This window comes from Mustela nigripes, chromosome 8 (assembly GCF_022355385.1).
Source record: "Mustela nigripes isolate SB6536 chromosome 8, MUSNIG.SB6536, whole genome shotgun sequence".
NCBI classification, from domain to species: Eukaryota; Metazoa; Chordata; class Mammalia; order Carnivora; family Mustelidae; genus Mustela; species Mustela nigripes.
In genome coordinates, this window is record NC_081564.1 from 22,228,365 (window position 1) to 22,236,657 (window position 8,293).

The following is an 8,293-nucleotide window of genomic DNA, read 5'->3' on the forward strand; positions in this document are numbered from 1 at the left end:
TTTGCACCAATGACGTCTTAAGAATTCTTTCTTTAGTCGTCGGCTCCGAACTTCCTCACCCCACCGAACCTGACTTAGGATCTGGGACTTCATCACAAAGAGTGGGTGTGTCCCTTAATTGCTGTCATTTTTCAAACAAGGCTGACCATCTAATAAATGGAAATGACACCAGACTGACCCAGGAACTCAGGAAGTTTCTAGTAGAAGGTCCTGCGTCACTGTCCATCTTACCTCTTAGGAACTAAACTCCTAGCTTCTTCTGTCTACCTTACTTTTTAGAAACAAACTAACAAACTGCCAGGACAGAAAAAGAAACATTTGAGGAAGATGCCTGCAGTGATGAATCAGAAAGTGCCAAAAGTGACCAACAGTTACCTCAGCCTCCTTATAATGTTGAAATCCCCTTCTGAGTATTCATCCCAAGCCTTAATCAAAGGACCCTACTTTCCCTTGTTTGGAGAGTCACAGTTTTGGAAGTTGTTCCCTATAATCTCCTTATTTGTACAAATACAGATGACGTGTATGACAACTCCTTTTGATGTAGTCTCTGATTTGTAACTCGCCAAGGAGTAGACCCACTTCGGTCTGGTAACAGAAGGGGCAGAAAAAGTTGCCAGAAACACCATGTTTTTTTCCCTCTGGCACCACACACATTGGACACACAGGAAATATAATCTGTATCTTGGTGATTGGTTGGAAGGAAATCATGAATAGCAGTCTGTGGCGCAGAGAAAACTTAAAATAAGACTTCTGGCAAAAATGTATGGGTGAGTTTCATCTTTACTTATGGGTATTAATATCAACAAGCTAAATAACAGACCTGTAAAAGGACAAATCAGCCAATAAGACAACTAACTTCTCCAAAGGCGTGTTTCTTCAGTTGTTAAAAGGGGTCATTAATACCTACTTCATCATCATCAAGAAGTTTAATGAGACAATACAGACAATTCCGGGCACAGGATAGATGCTCAAGAAATGTATAGGAGAGGAAGGAAGAAAGGAGACTCCCTATCAGGTGGAGTGTTAACCCTTATGTTTCCTTTATCTCTGTTTTCTTTTCTTTGCCAGAAGAGATTAATAAGGAATGTGAACTTTCAAGGGAGACATCTTTGTCTAAACCTACATGTGTCCAATTGAAATTAAACTAGAAAGTCATTGTAACAGAAGAAGCCTTAAGCCATACATTAGTCACAATACCGAGGAATCTGGGGGCTTCGATTCTCTAGATTAAAAGAAAAACAACAGGATGCCTGGGTGGCTCAGTCTTGGGCGTCTGCCTTTGGCTCCTGTTGCAATCCAGCAGTGATCCTGGCCTCCTGGGATGGAGCCTTGCTTCTGCTCTCTGCTCTGTGGGAAGCCTGCTTCTCCCTTCCCCCTCCCCCCTGCTTGTACTCCCTCTCTCAATGTCTCCCTCTGTCAAATAAATAAATGAAATCTTAAAGAAAAAAAAAAAAAGGTAGCTTACTTTAAGAGCAAATATTTGGGTTGACAATGAAGGCAAATCACCTGTGTTGCCCATAACCAATCAAGTCTTGGGATAACTTGGAAGAAAAACTGTTAGTAGTTGGAGCTGGAAAATTGGCATAGGCATATCTGGGCCTGAATCCCCCTGACCCAGGTGCTCAGAGCCACCTAAAATGAATTAGTATCATCTTAATGCTTCACTCTTCCAGCAAGTATGTGTCTATGGAGAACCCATAGTTGGGTTAGCTGTTGTGTGGCCCACCCAAAGTTCATTTCCTCTGTTCACCTTCCCATTAACAGCAACTTGATTACTCCTCAGGGAATCATTCCTTCCACTTCAGTCCACATGGAGTAGAACTGATTCCTTACCCAGGGTTGAGGGATAAGAAATTGTGCCTGTTATGTCTTACTGTGCAACAAATCACCCCAAAACTCTGTGACTTAAGACAATAATAGTCATGGGGTACCTGGCTGGCTAGGTCAGAAGAAAACGTGACTCGCTCTCAGGGTTGTGAGTTTGAGCCCTAAGGAAATTGAGAAAACAATTCTTTTTACAATAACATCAAAAAGAATAAAATACAGCGGTGCCTGGGTGGCTCAGTTGGTTAAGCATCCAACTCTGGATTTTGTCTCAGGTAATGATCTCAAGGTTGTGAGATCTAGCCCTGTGTCAGGCTCATGCTGGGCATGGTGGCTGCTTAAGATTCTCTCTCTCCTTGGGGCACCTGGGTGGTGCAGTCAGTTAAGTGTCTGACTCTTGATTTTGGCCCAGGTCATGATCTCAAGGTTCTGGGTTCAAGCCAGAACCTGTGTCAAGCTCCAACTCAGTGGGGAGTTTTCTTGAAACTTTCTCTCTCCCTCTTCTTCTGCTCCTCTCCCACTTGCATGTGCGTTTTCTCTCTCTTTCAGATAAATAAATAAATAAATAAATAAAATCTTAAAAAGAAAAAGCAGCAGCAGCAGCAACACCTGTATGACCCAGCCTGGGAAGTCACATGGTATCACTTCAGCTGTATTTCTATTGGTCACATAGGCCAGCCTTGGTTTAGGGCATGAATATCGGAAGACAAGGTTCCTGTGGGCCAATTCAGAAGCTGGCCATCACATCCATCTCAGATGAGTCTGGCCAATTGTCATTTTCCAAACCTGCAGACATAGTGATTGGCTCAAGAATGGATATGTAATCCACGCCTCTCCAATGATACTAATTCTGGGATCTTTGTTGGAGCCAAAGTGATAGAAAACTTTCTGTTGAGATTGATGACAGTAAGAAAGAGCTAAGCCTAGAGCTGCCAGAGGCTACTACCTGGAACTTAAGAATGAAACTGCTACAAAGGAAGCAGAGCTGGGAAAAGAAATGGCAAGTGGGGAGTGGGGTGGAGGGAGATGAAAGAGCCTGATGATGTCATTTGATCCCTGGATCCAGGTGCACCTGGATGCAGGTGCACCTGAACCCAGCTTGTGGATTGACCAGGTACACTTTGGGTATGTGCCATCTGGTGTCCTTTAAGTAGACCAAGTGTGTTCAGGAGTAAAGCTGGTTAAGAAAATGTGGGAAATAGCTTGATGGTGGAGCCTGAAGACCTGATTTGGGCCGCCTACTCACTAGGCAACTTTGGACAAGATGTTCAGCTTTTCTGACTCTCCATTTCCTTATCTACATAATAGAAATAGTAATACTTATTCAACCCACTATGTCCATGCAGCAAACATTCATTGAGGACCTAGGATGTCCCAGGTACTGTCAACAAAGCAACAAAAAACTCAGTTCTAGTTTTCAAGGTTTCCACAGTCTCCTCAGAAGTATGAATAAGACATGGAGCATGTGGCTAGTTCAGTCAGTAGACCGTGTGACTCTTGACCTTGGGTTATGAGTTAGAGCTCCACATTGGATGTAAAGATTACTTAAAAATAAAATCTTTTTTAAAAAGTATGATTAAAACATGAAATGTAATGTGTTTTGAGGTAAATGTACATAATGTGAGATATATACATGGTTATTTTGAGGTCACAAAGGAGAAAGTGTCTCAGATGGTGGGATCTGCTTGGACTTTCTGAAAAGGATGCTATTTAATCTGAATTCTCAGGGAGTGTGGGAATTTACAGGTTGGACGAGGATAACAGGCAAAGAGCACAGCCTGGGAAAGGACCTAGAGGTATAAAAAAGAATGGACTAGTAAGAAATTGCAAGCAGACCTGTATAGCTTGAATCTCAGGGTTTGTGGGTATCATAAGGAAAGACCAGATTATAAAGGGCTCTGTGGACCATGCTGAGGAGTTTGGACCTCCTCCTGTTGATGGTGGTGAAGGCCCTGAAAGGCCTGAATAGAATTGAGGAATTTCACAAATGTATTTTATTTTATTTATTAATTTACTTATTTGATATAGAGAAAACCAGAGAGCACAAGCAGGGGGGATGGTAGTAGGAGAGGGAGAAGCAGACTCCCCACTGAGCAGGGAGCCTGATACAGGGCTCCTCGATTCTAGGACCCGGGATCATGACTTGAAACATAGGCAGATGCTTCACCAACTTAGCCAGGCACCCCCACAAATGTATTTTAGAAAGGCCATTCTAGCAGCCTTGAAAGTGCAGAGAATGAATGGTAGCAAGAACAGACATAGGCTTGTATTGCCACTATCCGTTGCTACAGAACACGTGACTCCAAATCTTCATGGCTTCCAATGACATATTATTTCTTGTGATTTTGTGAATTGACTAGGCTCAGTTCTTCTGCTTCACGTGCTGTTGGCTAAGGTTATCATTTGGTTACATTCAGCTGGGTGTTCACTCGAAGGTGGAACATCCAAGAAGTTTCACTCCTATGTCTGACTGGGGTGGCTGGAGCAGCTGGTGGCTGGCTGGGCCTTTCTGGCAACATAGCCTCTCATTCTTCACTAGTCTAGCCCAGCGGTTTTCAAGCAGGGGTGATTTTTCTCCCACAGGGGATGCATGGTAATGCCTTGAAACACTTTGGTTGTCACAAGTGGAGCATCTAGAAGGCAGAGGCCAAAGGGGCTGCTAACCCTCTGACATTGCATCAGATAGCCCATCATAGAAGAACCACCACAAAGAACCGTTCGGCCCAAAACGTCAATAGCGCCAAGGCTGAGAGACCTTAGTCTTAGCCCAAGCTTCTTTACGTGGTGACTGGACCTCTAGATGGTAATAGTGGGAGTTGCCAGATCTTCTGAGGCCTGGATTCTGAAACTCATGAATTATTTCCTCCACGTTCTAATGGTCAAAGCAAGCTTCAAGGCCAGCTCTGATTCAAGGAGATTGGAATGAGCCCTCCTCCCCCATCCATGGGCAACCACTAATCTACTTCCTGCCTCTACTGATTTGGGGTAGCCATTTTTTTTTTCCAGGCAATCTACCACCGCCAGGGAGACTACACAATGAGAGAGATTCACGTGGGAGGTGATAGTGGTTGGAGCTCAGGCAGTAGCAGTTTCCCCAGGAGAAAATGAAACAATAGCAGTGAAATCTCTTTGCAAAGTGTTACATAAAAATACTAATTTCATAATCCACGCTGTCCCCAGCCAGGAACTGCTGTCCCCAGCAGCTTTCTGCTAAGCTGGGCTTTCTCTCAACAGGCCTCTGCACTGTGCCTGTCCAATCCCCCTGCCCTCTGTTGAGTTGATCAAAGCATCAAAGCTTCTGCTGACTCGAGAAGAATCTAGAGAATGATCGCTGCAGTGAAAAGTCTCAAATCATCCCCCAGGGCCCCTAATAACAAAACATCTGCTTGTCATTCTCCTCTCCCCCTCTGGGTTTTAGTGAGAAAACAGTGTTAAATGATGATAATGATAAACAACTTAGAAACTAAGCCTCCTGGCTTCCAAGAAGGGAGGACTAATTTGAAGGCCACTAATTATCCACTCATGATCATTTACAAATAGTTGTTGTCTTGCCTTCTGTTGCTGGTCTGTGAACGGTAGTTGAAAAGATGGGGGAAAAAAATGTTTGATTTAGCCCATTTTTGAAAGAAGAGGTTAGAGAATCCCCAAGTCAAAGAAAGAATCTTATTAAACACATAGTCTAAATTTCTTATTTTATGGATAAGGAAACTGAGGCCCAAAGAAGAGACTTGCTTAGAGTTGCCCTGTAACTGGTGGGTGGCAGAATGGGCATTGGAACCAAAATTTCTGTCCAGGCTCCAACCTAAAACTCCACCCAAGGAGATGAAAGGGTAGCTCTGTCTGCCCCATGCAGCCTGGAGACTGCGCTCAGACCACCCATCAAAGTGGCAATTGGCACGTCCGGGCTTCTCCATAATCATCAGTGTAGGACGATGGAACCACACAACCAGGAGGTGGAAATAATTTCTCAAAGGGTGGGACATGGTTTAAATTGCAGAGGGGGCTGGGGCAGGGAGATCTTTGCTACTTTAAGATTAAACAATTTTTATCTAGTACCATGTTGTGCTTCTCATATAGGACCTGAGAAGAAGGTGTTTCAGCTACTTAGAGATGAGAGAGGTTAGTACTTAACGTTTTTTTTTTTTTTTTTTAAATATTTTATTTATTCATTTGACAGAGAGAAATCACAAGTAGATGGAGAGGCAGGCAGAGAGAGAGAGAGAGCGAAGCAGGCTCCCTGTCGAGCAGAGAGCCCGATGCGGGACTCGATCCCAGGACCCTGAGATCATGACCTGAGCCGAAGGCAGCGGCTTAACCCACTGAGCCACCCAGGCGCCCCAGTACTTAACGTTCTTAACCATTGAACCTGGGGTTTACATGCCACGCAATATTGCCCGCTCTTTAGCTTTCCTAGGGAGGGCATGAAAACGAAGTTACTAGAAGCTATATGCCTTGATCATCACAAAAAGAGGGAAACCCTAGCCTTCTCATGTTTCCAAGCATAGAACCCAGAGGACTCCAGAATGCAGCCAGGTTATAATTATTCCCTGACATACACATTCCTAGCTAGCTCCCTGCTCTTCCCTTGTGCAGCACTGATCACATTTCATCATCTTATATTTCTTGTGTGATTGCTTAGTGACCACCTCCCTCTTTGGACTATGCATTCTGACAAGTTAGGGACCTCCTCTGTTTTGTTTCCCAACCTCATCCCCAGTTCTTAGCTTGGTAACTGGCACCTGATAGAGTGCAATAAATACTTGTGGAAGGAGAGGCACTTGAGTAGCTCAGTCAGTTAACCTCCAACTCCAGTTGTGATCCCAGGGTCCTGGAATCAAATCCCGCATCTGACTCCTTGCTCAGCGGGGGGCCTGTTTCTCCCTCTTCCTCTGCCTGCTGCTCCCCCTCTGTGTGTGCTCTCTTTCCCTCTCTGTGAAGTAAATAAATAAAACCTTAAAAAAATATATTTGCAGGGCACCTGGGTGGCTCAGTGGGTTAAAGCCTCTGCCTTCGGCTCAGGCCATGATTCCAGGGTCCTGGGTTCAAGTCCCATATCGGGCTCTCTCCTTGGCAGGGAACCTGCTTCCTCCTCTCTCTCTGCCTGCCTCTCTGACTACTTGTGATCTCTGTCATATAAATAAATAAATTATATATATATTTGCAAAAGGATGGGTACTGGCTGGCTGAGTTGGTGGAACATCTGACTTTTGATCTCTAGGTTGTAAGTTTGAGCCCCATGTTGGGTGCAGAGCTTACTTAAAATGAACGTTTAAAAACACATATTTGCAGAAGGAATGATTGAATCAAAGCAACAAGTTAATCTAGACCAACTCTTCCAGTTCCAAGTGAAGAAAATATGGCAGAGAGATGGGCCAGGCTTACAGAAGAAGTGTCTAATAGCTCCTTGCTATTTATTCACTTAGAGTAGTGCCTAAAACAGGGCTATTTCAGGGAAATGCAAAGCTGAGGGGCTGAGCTGTTTTCCATGCCCTGGACTGTTGTAGTCTGTCCCTCTCCTCAAGAGATGACTCCCTTTGAGGTAGGAATTCTAAAGATGGGTCCATGGAGGGGCTCCGAAGATCTATGTACCTCCTGAACTGCATACAGATGTAGTTTTTTTTCTTTTCTCAGTAGTGAGGCTGCAACACTCTCTTCTGATCCTCAAAAGAATAAGATCCCCCAAATGCTAAGAATCCTGCACACCAGCTCTCTGCTAAACCTTTCATCTCCTTCTAGCTGGAAAAGTCACTCCACAGCCCAAGAATCTCTGGTAGCAGAAACATGGCTTAATGTGAGGCTGTGGGGTCAGCAGTGTTCAGGGAAAGTGGCTTTCTGAATAAGTAAATAAATAGATAGATAGATAAATAAATAAATAAATAAATGAATACGTAGATGTTCAGCTTCAGTTGGGTGGGGATATCAGGGAGAGTGTCCTGGAATAGGTGGCCTATAATGAACTGTGAAAGTTTGAGAGACTGGGAAGATGGGAAGAGGATAGGGTCCGAGATTCCCTTCTGGTGGCCCCAGTGTCCTCATCAACTCCCCATTCCCCAAAGGAAGGCTTGTTTAAACTGTTCAGTATCAGAGTTGTTTTGGTCCAGACACCAGCCTAGCTGTAGAATCCTGTTTTCCCTCTTCCTTTAGGAGGCAATACGGGTTGTTTCTGTGATGACAATCATCACTGGCGGCCCTTTGTCCCCTCTGATGAATTATTCATCCTGCAAGATAAATTATTAATTTCCAATTCTGTACAGCAAATGCCTGGCAAACAGGTAGAAATGGAGTTGAGACCCTGGGCATGGAGCCACAGACCTCCCCAGGTCCCCTGAAGCAACAAGGCCACCAGGTCCAGGAAATTATGCAGGAATCTGCAAGGGGCTCTCCCTGGAATGCACTTGACTGAGGGCAAAGTTTGCACAAGATCATGGTGCCCATGAAATGACTGGGCTCCATTCTCCCCTGACTCTCA